The following is an 18,313-nucleotide window of genomic DNA, read 5'->3' as shown; positions in this document are numbered from 1 at the left end:
TCAGTCTTCAATACTTCTTCACTTTTATCGCCTAACTGTACAACGCCTAAATCCTTAATCTATTTTTAGAAAAAATTCCGGTCACCCATCCAACTACTCATTGCGATGAATGCTGCTTAAATTGCTTCATGGCGACAGACTCCCTACCACACCAGACTTACATCCTTCTTAACGAAGTACAAGTGAATTTTAAACTGTTTATGGCCACGGACGCCATTGGTTAAGGGCCGTAGGATCGAAAGATAATAAATAATGGACTTTGGAGGGTTTCAATGCTGTTTTCATGTGTGTTTGAAAGTTTGCCATGGGTGAATGTGAATGGATATAGTGTGGTTTTAGGAGGACGTGCTGAGAGACCGCAAGTCATGTGTTGAATTGTGGACAACAACGGACTCGCACCGGGATGTGTGTGACCTTAACCTCATTGAAGGTCAAGGTCATTCGTCTTCATGTAAGTGGTCCCGTGTCTCGATGTATATTCATGTCAAAGTTAGAGGCTTAAATAATGACATCGGATAATTTCATGGGCAATAACTCTACTTAAGGGGTTTCGGTTCACTTCTCACTGCAAGATTTTTAGCGATAACACGTTTTTCAACGCGAGTCGTCATAATTCACGGAAGGGTCAAAGTTTAGTGTTGTAATTCATAATATGGAGACCAATCCAGAATTCCATGCTGACCCATATGATATTTCAATGCTATCTGAAGCAGGAAAGAGAGTATAAAAAGTGCTATGTTCTGGTCTTTTTAGGATGACTTTGACCTTGACCTATTTTTCAAGGTCACCCAACCCATTCCAGTGGATTCCTTCTCTCTACGACTAATACTATAGGAGTCGTAAATTTCTGACGTAGAAATCGTAAAACATAAGGGGTAATAACTTCCTTAATGGGTCATTGAACCCTTTTCTTGAATGCCCATATCAATTCGAATAAGTCACCTCTATGCTCCTATCATTCACGGTTTTCGAGATGAATCGATAACAATGATGTTTTTATTTTTTGTGTAAACTCCTCCAAGTTCGTTAAAGTTCAATTACACAGGGTCAAATTTGAGCCTCTCAAGATGTCCAATAGGATAGACAACATTGTTTTTCGATAAGTCTTAAGAGATCAAAGCTTATCGCGGCGGAAAGAAAAGAAGACAAAAATAATAATAAACAGAACAATATCAACAGGACTTTCCACAGAAAGGTGGAAAGCTCTAATAAGATGAAAATAATGAGATTTGTAACTTCACTAGACAAATTACCGAACAAGCATGACAAAGTATACAAACGTTTCTCAGGATCTTGAATCCTTCAGCTGATATAACTGGAAACACAAATTTAAGAGATAATTTTTAAGGACTTCTGAGATTTTTAAAATGAAGTAAAAATGTTGTTTTAATGATACATATATACATACATATTATATATATACATGTATATATATATATATATATATATATATATATATATATATATATATTTGTTATAATATTTGTTTCATTAGAGAGGACACACTTTTTAATTACACATCAGATATATGACAGCAACTGTTTTTGTATTTCTAGAAGATAGAACATAGGATTTAAAAAAAATGGAAATATGAAATACACCGGTCCCACCCCCACCCCCCAATAATATTGACCGGTCCCTTAACCCTGGACCAATACCGTTGCATACATTGGACGTTTAAAATATAAGCAATTAATTCTAGCACTGTAGCTCTTTGAGGGAGATTGGGATAAATTATAGCGTTATATACCCACTCTTTATGAAACATTTAATTTACAGAAGTTCTTCTGAGCACGATTGAAGTCATAGTCATGAAAGGGCAAAAATAACGAAGTTCAACATTAATCAATCAAATAAATCTTATAAAGAATACAAATAGGGCAAACACAAATCTCTGCAAACTTAGAGAGGTAGTACCAGATGTCTTTTAGGAGAAGCAAGGTCACATCCACCATGAGTCCTACATTTGAATATATTGATCAGGTAAACTGAGCATTCCCTAGTCAAATAAAGCATTATGTAAATAACGGTCTAACAATTGATATCAAACCCGTCAGACAAAATTCGACCTAATATCCGGTTGTACATGTATGTATTTGCAATTTCAAGCCGTGGGTATCGAAAGAGAAAACCATAATATTACATGCCATGAGGACTCAGTCTGGAAATCAAATATAAGAAAATTCTGGAAAATGAAAACTTTACACAGAGTAATTTACGAAATAAATTGAAATATGCCTTATAACAATTTACAACAATGTAAACAAGCAACTTCTAGCCAGTCATTCACGAACCAATTTTCATATTGAAACACCATGTATAACCCCGAATAAATGCGTATATTGATATTACATACAAAAATACATGTTAAATGTGATATTAATTTAATTAAGAGTCTTAGAGAACATATGTGAAATATATAGAATTACAGCTGCTTAACATCATATAATTAAGCATGGTGTTTAAAAGAATGTTTAACATAAAATAATTAAGTATATAGTTTAAAATATGGCACATTGCTGTAACTAACTGAGCCAATCTAGCAAAACTATGAACTATTATTGAATGTTACAATAAAACTTCAATAAAACACAAAAAATTGGTTTACAAACAAGTTTAGGCTTGGGATAGAACATACGAGAAAATTTCCAACTTCTAGATATTTGGTGTTATGGTTATTTATATTGCATTCCGTTTGTTGTTGTTTATATAATGTATATTTATTTCTCTCTATATACATGTAAATAAATTCAGTTTCAGTCTAATAAATTCAGCATCATAACTTTATGAAGGGTTACAAACCTGATCATAAAACCCTATATGAACATGCAAATCCAGTTAATACAGTGTTTTCCCTTGTTAAATTTACAACATCCTTCACGATCTGAACCCCTAACTGTATTGATATCAAATGTTTTGTATAATCAGTTTGAGTTGAAACTTTGTATTGACTGCACTCTAATGAAACTGACGACCCAACACAGTATGTTGCTGGTTCACCTTTATGTTCAATCAGGTGGCCCACGATTTCACAAAAATAGAAAAGCATTCTTAAAACGTAAAGATAGCAATGCAGTACGTTGCCGCTTCATGTTAAAATAATAGGTGTATAACCGTTCATAAACATACAGGTCATATTCTAAACATACTATGGTGGGATCAAGATAAGGTTTTGATTTTGTACTGTTAAGTGACTGTATAACCTGTACATACTCGTATATCTGTAGAACAGTTCTGTGTAATTAATCTGAAAAATCTGATAGAACAAGAGGTACTGTGAGCAATGCTCACTAAGAATACCCCCCGCTTACACCAATCTCCCAAAGGGTGTTGTTAATAGGTATAAATTACCTCTTTCCTGAGTGTAAAAATATGGTATGCCGTTGTAAAAGAAAATGGAAGATATAGTCCGAACACAAATCCATGGCATAAACCTATAATTTTGACCTTGAGATAAAAAGTCAAGGTCATAAAGAGGTCATGAATGTACATGACACACAGTCTCATGGTGATACACCCTTGTCTTATGGTATGACTATGTCAAAACCCTATAATCAATTTTGACCTTGAGGTCAAAGTTCAAGGTCATATAGAGGTCTTGAAGGTACATGACACATCGTCTCATGGTGATACACTCATGTGTCAAATATGGTATGCCTATGTCAAAGAACAAAGAAGTTATGGCCCGGACACGAATCCATTGTAAAAAAAACCCTTTAATTTTGACCTTGAGGTCAAGGTCATATAGAGGTCATGAAGGTAGTCGACACATCATCTCATGGTGATCCACCTGTGTGCCAAATATGGTATGCCTAAGTCAAAGAACAAAGAAGTTATGCACAGACAGACAGGGTAATTCCTATATACGCCCCTGAACTTCGTTCGGGGGGTATGATAATGCATACTTTTGCTAAATATTTTACAATCATGAATGTATCAGTCAACACTGCTCACATACCATAGAATATATACAAAAGCAACACCGTGTTACGGTGTAATGCTATTACTTAAAGTGGAGTTTTTTTTTTTTTGGTGAGGAGTGCATTAGCAAATCACCAATGGTAAACTTCGAATGAGCTATACAATATAATTCCATTTAATGTCACTTTAAAAATATACTTCTAACAAAGGAGAAAACGAGCTGGACTGAAATATCAAGATAAAGATTCCCCAAGAAAATGAAATCACGTCACACTACTATAGCTAGGTGGAGGGGCGGGTGGTGTTTTTTCTGTAGGTTGCCAGTCACCTGCCTGCTGGGATTGGAGAGGAGGTTGTGTATTATACCCTGTTGAATATTGTGTTGCGTAGTTTGCTGTCGGATAGAGGGTTACATTGTTACCCGCCGGTTGTGTTGAATACGCTGCTTGTGGATACAATGGTTGGTTGACCACTGAAGCTAAAGAAAGTTAGGAACAATTATGTTACTTTTAAAAGTCACAATTACTGATAGACACTTAACTAAACCACAGAAATGTAATGAAATAGCACAATATTTATCAGCAGCAAAAGAAAACATTCGAAACGTCAAATTATTTGATATTCTCATCAGACGCATCTTGCAATATGTACAGTACTAGTGTATATCCAAGAACATCGAGATAAATTTGAAGATGATGACAAAGAAAAGGAGGGAAAGGAGGAGAGGGTGAGGAAAAACAATAAAATCGCATGGCGTTGTCCATATCAAATGTCAAATATCTGCTCAACAAAACCCTTTTGAAGATTTTCTCATAAATCTACAGTTCAGACTTACTTTACAGTTCAAACTTATTCATCCCGAGGGGATCCAGGTTAGAATAGGTCCTCAGTACCCCTTGCTTGTCGTAAGAGGTGACCGCAAAAACCGAGGTCCCGTGTCACAACAGGTGTGGCACGATAAAGATCTCTCCCTGCTCAAAGGCTATAAGCGCCGAGCATAGGCCTAAATTTGCAGCCCTTCTCCGGCATTGGTGACGGACGTATCCATATGAGTGAAATATTCTCGAGAGAGACGGTAAACAATATACAACCAACCAACCAACCAATCAAACTTACTTTGATTTCCCTGACTTGGGGTTAACACCTGTCCTTGTGTGGGTTTTCTCCTGCACACACACCAACAAACAAGTCCAGTCAGCAGTGAGATCAAAACAATACCACCGAATACTCCACCGACGATAGCTCCAACTACAGCGCCATCTATGTCAACAGATTCTATAAATAGTTAACTCAATAATCGATATATAAAAATAATAATGATAATTATGATAATAAATCGCAGGTAAATGTTTGCATACATTTATCATAGGCAATATTTGTCCCCATAATATTTTGTTCTATTTTTGGAAATAAAGATTTTCATATTTCATTATGTTTGTGAACAACTCCCAGTTGTGTAATCAATTGGTGTCAACCAAATCTCTTGAAGCGAAATTCTTCTGTAAATGCGTTAAACAACCATATTTTTACTTATCAGTTCGATAAAACATGCAAAGGCCTATGATTAATCTCACTCTTTGATGCCGATTCTGAGCCAACTCTATCACACAAATAATACCGCATATAATAGCATGCCTAGTATATGCGCATTTACCCAAGGGCCCGTGCACAGTGTTTGTTATTCCGGAATATTCCCCGTCTGGCAAACCTAGTCTAAAATTAGCGCATGATCCATGCTTCCTCTCTTCGACTCTTGGAATTTCGTTAGTCGGGTATACCCATTGTATAACAAGCCTATTAACGCGTCGTCCCATCTTGTTACCGTTGCCTTGGTACATGTACATGTAGCCTCCAATCACAGCGGACAGTAGCGTCATACAAATCGTAATTGACAATTATGGGTAATGCGCTTATTTTGACACTGATTGTATTAGTTGTGTGATCTTTTTTATGAATGTCTTAAAGTAGACCTATACACGGCTACGTCACAATCAAATGTAAATGCGGAACCACGCGTCCGTTTTCCGAAATGTGGTATTTCAAAGATATCAGTTTGATTTTTTACATTGCGATAGGATTGTCCGATATTAATTCCTTCCAAGGCGTTCTTATCAGCTGCGGTCAAATTTTGTACAATGTATTTTTAAAAAAAAAAGGGGAGCTAAAGATGATTCAAGCTTTAGATAAAAATCGGTTGGAGAACAGTACCACATTTTGGCGGATGAGGGCGTCCGTGAGATACATTGACTATTCATGTATGTAAAACTTTTACAATGATCCATGTTCAACATATGGAATTACGCGGGCATCAGAAAGTTGGAGAGACGGATGGGAAAGGGGGACCAATTCATATTTCCACCAGCATCATAATAATATTATTTCATTTGTGAGGATCCGGGTTAAAGTAGGTCCTCAGTACCCCATGCTTGTCGCAAGAGGCGACTAAATGGGACGGTCCTTCGGATGAGACCACAAAAACAGAGGCCCTGTGTCACAGCAGGCGTGGCACGCTAAAAATCCCTACTCAAAGACCGTCGGCGTCGAGCATAGGCCTAAGTTTTGCAGCCCCTCATCGGCAATGGTGACGTATCCATATGAGTAAAAAATTCTCGAGCGTAATAATTGCTAATTCAAAACTACGCAGCTGTTGAATCCAAATTGTCATGAACAAATACATGGTAAGCTTGTGTAAAAATAAAAATTCACACTTCGCTGCTCCAGTGACCACAGATGTCATAGTTATGTTCGCTGCTCCAATGTTGCAGATATTGACGCAAGCTTCAAAGAACGTCGCAAGCTTCAAAGAACGGCTGCAAATAATTTGTTTTATTTCACCGACCGTCATAAATTTGTCATTTTTGTTGTTTTTCAAAATTATCGGGGCGGCATCTGTATAATGCGATTACAGTGTAGTTCCTTATTGAGATTGCATCTACATAGATCGGCGTAAGTGGTGTACATGTACGTATATCCAATTTATGTACATACAAATGATTCCATGATAAAAGATATAACACATATTACACACATGCATTAATCATAATAGCAAAACTATCAAAATTCAGTTTGTTACTTTCGTTTTACATTCACATTGTGAATACCATCTTCTAGAATGATTTGTTTTCAGATAAAATGTAAAATCTAATTGCAACCCACATGTATCTATAATACTTATAGTTTAACATAGTTCAAATTATTATCCAATGTTGTAAATATACTCAAATTTCACATGTCGTATGAAAATATGATAATGTATAATTCAAGATTTGGGGGGTTGGGGGTTGGGTTATACTTGTTATAGAGCTTATAGCTTTTAAAATGATGCGTCAACAGATGATTTTCTTACGCAAATCCTTTTTCTGAGATAATAATCTGTAAATTAGAAACAATTTATTCAAGGTTTAGTCCATAAACATTGGAGGAAAAGACCAATATTGACATCAAATGGCATTTTCAACAGTATTTCTTTTAACATCTGTGGGCTCACAAAGTGTACATTATGAAAATAGTTATTCAAATTCATTAAAATAAATGATTACATATCATTAAATAATGGGTATATAGTCTATGTTGCTTATTACAGCCCATTTGTTTTGGAAAAATAATAAATATTAAGAAAAATAAGAAGGAGGAATACATTTTCATTAATGCTGATTATATGTGGATGGGGTACTTACTTTTGAGAAGCAATAACAATGAAATTAGCATGTTGACATATATATTTTTCAATGTTTATCTATTACTAGAATATATATCTATCTTATAAAGGCAATTTTTTCATGATTGAGTCCATTTAAGGCAGAGTATAGGTCTACCTTAAGCAACACGATTTCCTCGGATAGCCAAGAATAAAGACGTGAAAGTTATGCTAAAGACTCCTTTCCTATTTTTCAGACAAACGATCGAACAAACGCAGTCATACATGTATAGATGCCGATATTTTCAATGTTTAAAAGCGTATACATAACCTTACAATATTTGATAAATATTAATAAAAACTTACAATCAGAAACTTTGTTGGTTGTGATAAGCAGCTTAAATTTGGCATTTGATGTGTCCTTTTTGTAACGTTACTCAAAAAATATATAAAGAGTTTCGTCCTGGGGATCACAGTATTTCTTGTTGTTATTTTCTGTACATGTTACACTCTGTAAAATAATGAATATTGAAATATAGCTGTGAACTCGAAATAAAAGACACCACAGAGTTTTCCACATCTGTTTCATACTTAAGTATTTTATTGAAAGTAGATAACATCAAGCTAACACATCAAACTTATGACAAAGGGAATGATTTCAGCTTCTCCATGCATTGTTAACATCCCATATTTATGAAGCAATTCCATTATCACCTGCATGTGGTGTTAATATATCTTAACTGATCATCATTCGATACACAAGAGCTTGTTCTATGTATGGGTCAGTTTTTTAAATCGAGGCAGGCTACTGACAAACATGTTGATGGTGCAGGAGTTTCAACAGTCTCGTTTAAAGTCAGCATGTTGCAAATTCTATGGTCGTTATAACGATTTATTATTGGGTCTAATGCTGTCTGCCTATTCTCATACCGATTATAAGGCCATTCTTGGCACACTGATTTTGACTACGGATAACTCCGTTTACCTGATCAAGATATAGGGCTCACGGCGGGTGTGGCCGATCAGTAGGGGGATGCTTACTCTTCCGAGGCATTTGATATATCCAGGGGTCCGTGTTTGCCAAACTCTTTATTTTGAATTGCTTATAGGAGTTATGAGATTGATCATTGTTCGTTATCTTCGCCTTTCATGTACGTACCAGGCACGTAACAACAAGTGCGTCAAGAAGGGTCTGTCTCCATTTTTGACAAAGTAGCTATCAGTTATCTGTTAATTGTACTTGTAAAGCTAGTTATTTTCACATACAAAACAGGACATATTGGCGAATTGTCCCCTTTTTAGCATTAGTAAATGGCAAAGGAAATGGACGAATGAAATTACCCATCAAACTTAGGGTAAAAGAAAACAGCTAATGTTGCGATTTTTTCTCATTGTGTATATATAGGAAATCAGTGTAAAATCAAAATATTGTTTTATGTTACCTGTAACGTGCTACCGCTATATGAAGTTTTATAATCTAATCGCACGGCACAGTCTGGATCAATAAAATTAAAAGGAGTCACACAGACTTCATATTCATCTAATACTTCATCTCCCTTTCCTTTGAAGGAGTAGTCATCACAGTAACTTGCAACGTCCCTTCCGTTGTAGTCAACGTAAATCCGATCATTCTCATCCAACTCTTTCCAGAAAACCGAGCAGTGCCTTCCAAATTCATCTTTGAAAGGATAAAAAAAACTGTGTAAAAGTTCTATAATAGGATAAATCATTTTTTTAGTACAACAAGATGTGTTTGTGAAACATAAATACCCCCGATAATGGCCAATTCCGAAGATGATCAAGGTCACAAGGACAAATATCTTGGTACCAGTATTGTCACAAGAAATGCTCATGCACAATATGAAAGCTTTTAGAAGTTATGACCGATGTAAAAAAAAAAAAAAAAGTAGGTCAAATGTCAAGGTCAAAAGGTTAAGTACCCACGGAAAGATCTTGTGAAATATCAAAGCTGTATCACTTACTGTTCAAAAGTTATTAGCAAGGTTAAAGTCTTCAAAAGTAGGTCTAACTCCAAGGTCAAGGTCACTGGGTAAAAAATATTGGTACCTACGGAAAGGTCTTGTCACAAGGAATATTGATGTGAAATATCAAAGCTCTATCACTTACTGTTCAAAGTTATTAGCAAGGTTAAAGTCTTCAAAAAGTAGGTCAAACTCCAAGGTCAAGGTCACAGGGTAAAAAATGTACCCACAAAAAGGATTTGTCACAGGGAAGACGCATGTGAAATATCAAAGCTCTATCAATTACAGAATGACAGATAGGACAAAAACAATAAGCCCCCCGATCTTCGATATCGGGGGCATAAAATCATCCCAGCTTCTTAGAATGTGTGTAAATATTCATTTATCATATTGAATAAACATGCAATGCGAAACTACAATAAATGGCACTTCGTTATGAAATATGTTATTTGTGACGTACATGTACACATTGTAATGAATTATTTCATTATTTTTATTTTTTAAAAATGCGTTTTACACTAATGCTATTTTTTGTGATATACATATCATTTTTTTTTTAACCAAAGTGATTGAATCTATTATAGTATGAGTGAAGACCTACCACTGAGCGTATATGTATAATCGATAAACATATGCATGAATATATAATCTAAATATTTAGATATTCAGCTGAATGACTGTTGTAGATTTAAATGATGGAACTCGTGATTTTATCCATGTCAGTATGAAAGTATACTAAATGAAATCTATAGATCTATAATCTATGAAAGTATATAGATAATATCCTAAAATACTTTTTAAAACATTCTTTAAATCAAAACATGTATGTACAAAGTGATCCTTTGCAAGAGATCATCGGTTCTTGCGCTTGAGCATTACCTTCTTATCAAGGCAAACGTTTTGGACTGCATTCATATTTACTATTCTTTATGAAAGACAAGCTAGGACAACTTATTACATGTATATAATGTTTGACGTAAATTAGCTAATCAGCCCGAGTTGGTTCATAGAAAAAGGACCTTGGCTTTTAAAAAAAACGCCCCCCCCCCCCCCTTGGCTCTGTCCAACTTTGTTCGTCAGTAAACAACAACTGTTTTTCGTAATTATGAAGCATTTTATTGCCTTTCAACCTAGCCGTATCTTTTAACAATGTATCACCCCTCTGAGGCATGTGTTCTATTTATAGCAATGATACTTACATGTATAGGTCCGTCCAAATGCTTCCACAAAATTTAAAATTGCAAGAAATGAACATGCTATCCATCTTGTAATTTCCATCTTATAGGGCTCTTAACAGATCTATATCTGTAATTAAGAAATGACCATGAAGTTTTACATAATGTATACAGCAGAAATACCAACAACACAACTTACATTTAAAATTTGTTACTTGTGCAAAGTAAGTTCATGAAGTCATGTGGAACTATTTTTACAATGTACAGGTCACTTTTACGGTCTATATATTCTATATCGCATGTATAACATTATAATCACTGAGGAAACCTAACACACAGCTCTTTAATGCAAATCAAATCTTTACGAAGTGTGTACTGCTAGGTAAACAAACAAGAGGTCCATGGGCCTAGAATCGCTCATCTGATACATTGTCAAACAGGCAAAAATTCTCACTAACCAACATTCATCAAAAGAAGGCCACAGTGACCTACTTTTTGGTCGACACACTCCAAAGACTCAAGATGCATCAACTGACAAAGTTTGATAATTGAAGTCAAATAGTATCTGAAATATTCAGATATAAACGTCAAATTCCAAAAGTAGGTTACAGTGACCTACTTTTTGGTCGACACACTCTGAAGACTCAAGACCCATCAACTGACAAAGTTTGATGATTGTAAGTTAAATAGTATCTGAAATATGAAAATATATCCGTCAAATTCCAAAAGTAGGTCACGGTGACCTAATTTTTGGTCAACAAACTATGAAGACTCAAGATGCATTAACTGACAAAGTTTGATGATCCTAGCTTTCGTAGTGTCCAAAATATGCATCTAAAATTGAAAATGTGAAATTTCAATGTCTGCAAAATTCAAAAAGTAGGTCACAGTGACCTACTTTTTAAAATAAATATGTTTCGAGACCTCTAGACGCATCAACTTAGAAGGTTTGATGATTCTAAACATCTCGGTATCTGAAATAACAACCTAGAATGTATTCATAAATGATTAGCCATAAAATTCAGAAAGTAAGTCATGGTGATCTACTTTTCACATGACGCACTTCAAGGTCCCATGATCCATCAACTGCCAACTTTTGATGATAATAGGCTCAAAAGTGTCCCAAGATATGCATCAAAATCCATTTAATAATAATTACCTGCGAAATTCAAAAAGTAGGTCACCATGACCTACTTTTGAGACAACATGATATTACGTTCAAAGATGCATTAACTGACAAAATTTGATGATCCTAGTCCTTATACTAAGCAAAATGTCAAAGTTTTTACAAAACAAAAATTAAGGTCAACTTTGAAGTGACCTTGAGACCACACCCTTTGCCCCAGGATGATACCGTGACCAATTTGTATGCCCCCGAGATAGAAGATCGGGGGACATATTGATTTTGTCCAGTCTGTCATTTTGTCATTCTGTCTGAAACTTTAACCATGCTAATAACTTTTGAACAGTAAGTGATAGAGCTTTGATTTTTCACATGAGTATTCCTTGTGATAAGACCTTTCCTTGGGTACCAACGTTTTTGACCCCATGACCTTGACCTTGGAGTTTGACCTACTTTTTGAAAACTTTAACCTTGCTAATAACTTTTGAATAATAAGTGATAGAGCTTTGATATTTCACATGAGTATTTCTTGAGTCAAGACCTTTCCGTGGGTACCGACATGTTTAACTCTGTGACCTTGACCTTGGAGTTTGACCTACTTTTTGAAAACTTTAACCTTGCTAATAACTTTTGAACAGTAAGAGATAGAGCTTTGATATTTCACATGAGTATTCCTTGTTACAAGACCTTTCCGTTGGTATTAAACCTTTTGACCTTAATATTTGACAATGTTTTTTTTTACATTGGTCATCACTTCTAAATTAGAGCTTTCATATTGTACATGAGCATTTCTTTTGACAAGATCTTTCTACTGGTACCACGATATTTCCCTTTGTGACCTTGGCCATCTTTGGAATTGGCCATTATCGGGGGTATTTGTGTTTCACAAACACATCTTGTTTTTATCTACAACTTATCCTCATCCTTATGCATAAGTTTGGTAATAATTTGCCCAGTGGTTCTTGGGAAATATTTTTAGCAACCACTACTTTTGTTTGCATTTTCCTAATTATCTTCCTTTGTTAAAGGGTCACAACCCTAGTTTTAGTACAAATAAACGCCCTTTGGCCAAGGATACCCTGTGACAAATTTGACAAAAATTGGCCAAGGGGTTCTTGAGATATAGCACTTTTTCCAAAAAGTTGACGCACACCACACATATGGCCATATGATTAGCTCTTTGAGCCTTCGGCTCAGAAGAGCTAAAAAGGTGAAAATAGTTAACAGTGAGAAAACAAAACTGAGAGTAAGCAAAACGCCTTGTCCTGGGAACATCAGTGGTTGGGCCAGGTAGGGGCGTCGGCAAAGGCGGCATGAAACATGATACTGGGTCTGGTCTATAAGTATATCAGCTGATGTCTTTACGACATTGATAAAACAGGAAAAGGATATCAAGATTCAGGTGGTAATCTGTAAGTCAAAACATGTTAGGTAGACCCCTCCTTTTGATCCAGTTCGCCTCCCCAATGTCAAATACTAGCCGACGCCCCTGCCAGGTGTTGAGGCGGGGTAAACATTCCCTGCTGACCTTTAACCCCCACAATGCAAGGTGAAGATAACGAACAGTGATCAATCTCATAACTCCTATAAGCAATCCAGAATAGGTAGTTGGGCAAACACGGACCCCTGGACACACCAGAGGTGGGATCAGATGCCTAGGAGGAGTAAGCATCCCCTGTTGACCGGTCACACCCATCGTGAGCCCTATATCTTGATCAGGTAAACGGAGTTATCCGCAATCAAAATCAGTGTGCCAAGAACGGCTTAACAATAGGTATGAATCAGACAGCATTTGACCCAATGCGAGGTTGTATTGACGAACTAGATCGTTATAACGACCATAGAATTTGCGAAATGCTGACTTCAATCGAGACTGTTGAAACCCCTGTACCATCAACTTGTTTGTCAGTAGCTTACCACAATGTCAATCTTTATCAGCTAAACGAAGCAATCCGTTGTCAAAATTCGTATCTAATATAGCAAAATATTCGGTGTATCTACTGAAAATTTTACGTATCAGTCAACCGATATAGACGTAACAAACAAAAATAAAGAAAAACATAGTTGTTCTTTGTGTGGTATCTATGTGGGTCTCTCTACTGCCCTTCCCTTATTCGGACTTGTATCATGAACAGTTTTGGATCTTTTGACTGACATAAATAAATTTAATATTGATTTGAACTTTATTTAATGGAACATTTTCTGAAATTTTGTTCCATTCAAACGCATATCATCACAGTGCATGCATATATGGAACTCATGCCCTATTTCTAGCTTTAAGCGTTAACATTCGAAGCATTAGTCATCTTTGACATGTTCGTATTATAAACTTTAAATCAAAGACTCGTTTGTCCATAATTTGATTATCTGTTCTTGATACATTGCATTGGTTACATTTCACTATATGACTTGCAAATACCTTTAGAAATCATGTATAAAAATAACATTATGCGTCTTATTTTCGCTGACATAAGGGGTGTTGCTAAAACGCGGAACGGAACGGAAAATATTTTATGCAATAATGTTATGAGGGAGGTCGGCATTTTGTAAAATCAAAAGGCTTATTATGAACAAGGGAAGCAGAAAGTACAGAGAGAACAGGAAGTAATCCTCAGAACCCACCATTTCATATTAATACATGTACCTCATACTAATGCATTGTTATGTATTTTAAAACGGTGTATTTTGTGGATGAATGTACCAAATATTTTGCATACTAAGTTTTAATAAAAATATTAAGCAATCGCCTGTTTTTATCATCCTTTTTCCTAGCTTTGACCCCCCCCCCCCCCCCCCCCCCCCGGATTGTGACAGTATGTTGTCTCAGAAATGAAGAAGAAAAATAAGATAAACAAACTGAAAAAGACTTGAATTTTAATTGAACTCCTTTTAAATTGTATTACTTTCTTCTGGCTGATTTTATGAGCCTATCCAAAGAATAAAAGTTACCCCCCCCCCCCCCCCCCCGAAAACAACATCGTTAAAGATAAAATAATTTATTTTAACAATTTCCCCAAACATCGCCTTTTTAAATCAGACGTGCTTTTAATCGAACTAGATATGTTTAAGATAACTGAACTTGAATTTAGTTTTACACTTGTTACACTGAATACACATTTATGTATCACATCAAATTTTAAAGCGAACGAGTCCGGTGTGGAAAAAGGGTTAGCCTCATTTGGGATGAATCTATGTGAAAGTTCGTACATTTACCGATATCCTGCGGGAAAGTGTTGAAACTGATGAGATACAACAAAACAGACAGATTTAAACAGAACCAATGTAAACTAGGGTGAAGTTTACGACCCATAGTAAGAGGAATTTTAATAGATTTATTTCATAATACATTATATGAAATAGCTAAAAGGCTAACACAGAATTTATGTTTGGATGGAATTAAAAGTCATCTCATTATTAATCTAAATGCTAAGCTATTCAAGTACATGTACTTAGTTTAAAAATGAACTGCCAGAAGTACTTCCTATTTAGGATTGGAGTGCTGTGGTCACTAATTGTCTGTTAGTTAACAAATAATAAATCAAACACAAGATGTTTAAGTTGTTGACTTAATAAGATCATGAATTATCTCGTTGTTTTATGCATATCACACTCCCTGTACAGACACATACACAGTAGTAGGTGTAAATACAGTATAATTTGTCCAAACCGGCCTCTGAGTACTCCGGCGCTCTGTCAATTCCGGCCATAAAATATAGTCCCTAACATTTCTTTAACAAATCCTTTATTAATAATTCCCTGTACTCTGGATACTGCGTATTCTGTATATCGGTCGGCTTACACAGTCCCAACTCCTATCAATTAACTTTAATTATCCTGTGTAAACCGGCCTCTCGATGATACACCACCCTAATTGTTGCGGTCAATTGTATTCGGTGTACACGAGGTCCCAACTGCTCGTAATTAGCTCTAATTATCGCATTTAAACCAGCCACCCCACTATGACCAACCTGTCGGTATTCGGTCGATCACATGCAGTGTACACAAAGGGTGTCTCAAGGGAAGCCACAGGTAAGTAAAAGATTGCAACTGGTGATGAGTCGCGATCAGTTTAAAATAAAACCTGATTTTTATGGGGTGCACTTTTCAATTATGACAGCACCACGCACGAGGTAATGGCGCCCTCCCCCTAACGACAGAGACGAGAACTGACATTAAAAGACAAAGTTCAATTAATCGATGAATTCGATACATTCTTGGAATGAAACAAAATCGGCAACAATCCCGTTATGTTTTCCAAAAGCAGGGTTTCCCCTCGTGGACTTCTCGGAGCTCTACGGCGAGTCGGACAGTGATGATATGCAGTTAGTTAGCACAACTCGCCATGTCCGGTCGATCACTCGGCATTACATTAGTTTCCGTTTCACAAATTGAGACAGTTGAAAGCGATACATTTACAATGAAAGCTGGGAAAGACAAATTTTAAACGAACACAACACAAACTTGATGAACGTACATAATGTAGCACTTGATAACGGCGATGATGTAGACGAAATCGACAATTTACCTACAGAAAATTGCACGAATAATTCCCAGATTTTAAACTGTTTAATAAAAATTGAAACTTTTTCAAATGAGCACGACAATAAAACACTGACATTTATATTTTTACATTTTGAATTCTTTTGTGATATATTAAAACGTTAGCAATCATTACACACGTATGCATAGATAGTGAATACAAGGGAAGGCAACTCTCATTCTTGTCAACATTCTGCACTCCGGACTCTGTGCAAACCAGTCAATTTCTTTGGAACCACACATAGCCGGTTTAGACAGATTATACTGTACATACATATACATGTACATGTGTGTTAATGACGTTTTGCTACGGGGAGTGGGGGTATAAGTAAGCAATTTTTAGTAAGTAATTTTATTTATTATAGTGGCATGTGTACATATATTCATACATCCAATTTCATCACAATATACAAATCAATAAACACCCGGCCCGTCGGGCCTATATGCCACTTTAAACGTTGACATAATAATATATAATGCAAATAATTGCGCATAATAACATTTTCTATAATTATATATACATACATGTGTATACATGTATAATAAGAATATAATGTATAAATAGCTCAGTTGTTGATTTTTCCAAATGTAATAGTCTAATAGATTGTCTAAGAGAAAAGGAGAAGTACAAGTATTTTGCTAATTGTCTTGGGTAGTTTGTTATTAACATTCGAAGAACCTCTCCATCTGACATTGACATTTGATCAAATCCCGTGTTTTCAAACAAATTGTTCTGAGTTTAGAATACAATGGACAATAGAGTAAAAAATTAATTTCGTCTTCCACACAATTTAATGAACACAATGAGCATATTCTTTCAATAGCAGGTTCCCCATAATATCTTCCCGTCTCTATTCTTAAAGGTAAAATACCACATCTAAACTGTGACATAATTGACCTAAAGTATTTTGGCATATCCAATGTTACATAATGTTCTCGACCAAAGGTTGATTTTATAGACACACAAGTTCGTAATTTAGGTACTTTAAATACTTCATTTTTCCAGATATTTGAGTAATAGTAATGCATATTTGTTTGAAGAACATTCATGTCTATTAACAATTTTGAGTCAAAATAACTTTCCAGTTCCAAATTCTGCAAAATGTCTTTCAGAGCACTACACCAGTTGTTTCTACATATATCATAATCCATTTCAAACACTTTTCTAGTAATGCGTTCACTGTCAAATAACAATACTCTATTCCAAAATAGTATATATACCACGTGTGTTCTTTTCATTCTCTACCCACAGGTGTCACTGCTCGCTAACACCTCTGTCAATGCCGAAATTTCAAAATTCTTGTACAACGCTTTGTCAATTTATGATGCAAAATTTTAAGAGATGTTTTATCGCTTGTAAACAATATCCAACTTGTTGATTTTAATCAAAATGAATCATTTCCCACCGATTTTTGGCGTTGTCTTATCTACATTGATCATTATAATTCTTAAATTCCGTTCCGTTTTCCGTTCCGCGATTTATCAACACCCTGACATAAGACCACCGTGTGTTGAAATGTGACTCGATAATGATCAATACTACATATATATAGGCGTCTGGTGTTAGCTATTGTGAAATATCATATACTCTACTTATACAGAATTCACATGGTGTTTGGTAACATTGATCCTAGAATTGAAGACAAAACAAAAATGAGCAACTTACCTTCCTTTGTCAACACCTAACACGGGTATAATAACAACAAACATATGGCTACCCATACTTGCCAACGAAAATATTTTGAATGCATATGAAGGACTGCGTCGCTAACATTACCGACTCTCAAAGTGTATGCATATGGATGGTTGAATGCTTTCATTTATTCATTCATTTTGTATACCCATGTGTATTAGTGTCTATGTAACCAAAAATGGTTGCTGTGAAATATTATTCCATTAACATTGCTTTTTCTGAAATTATAAATTTTGATTTTCA

The 18,313-nt window shown here is 35.5% G+C and overlaps 1 long non-coding RNA gene across 2 annotated transcripts; it reads right to left on the bottom strand.

Moving 5' to 3' along the window:
* Positions 1 to 2,183: 2,183 nt before the first annotated feature.
* Positions 2,184 to 18,080, bottom strand: LOC125656141 (uncharacterized). 2 transcript variants are annotated; one of them, XR_008797075.1, is made up of 7 exons: positions 18,044 to 18,067; positions 10,740 to 10,845; positions 9,001 to 9,236; positions 7,925 to 8,069; positions 7,268 to 7,293; positions 5,038 to 5,181; positions 2,184 to 4,399 (listed from the first exon to the last, which is right to left on the bottom strand). It is a non-coding gene; the product is annotated as an uncharacterized LOC125656141 (long non-coding RNA). The 2 variants fall into 2 exon arrangements; XR_007363030.2 differs by lacking the exon at positions 7,268 to 7,293 and having other exon boundaries at positions 18,044 to 18,080.
* Between the last annotated feature and the right edge of the window lie 233 nt (positions 18,081 to 18,313).

This window comes from Ostrea edulis, chromosome 7 (genome assembly GCF_947568905.1).
Source record: "Ostrea edulis chromosome 7, xbOstEdul1.1, whole genome shotgun sequence".
Classification (NCBI taxonomy): Eukaryota; Metazoa; Mollusca; class Bivalvia; order Ostreida; family Ostreidae; genus Ostrea; species Ostrea edulis.
Note: the sequence above shows the minus strand (reverse complement) of the source record. Positions and strands in the feature narration are given on the sequence as shown.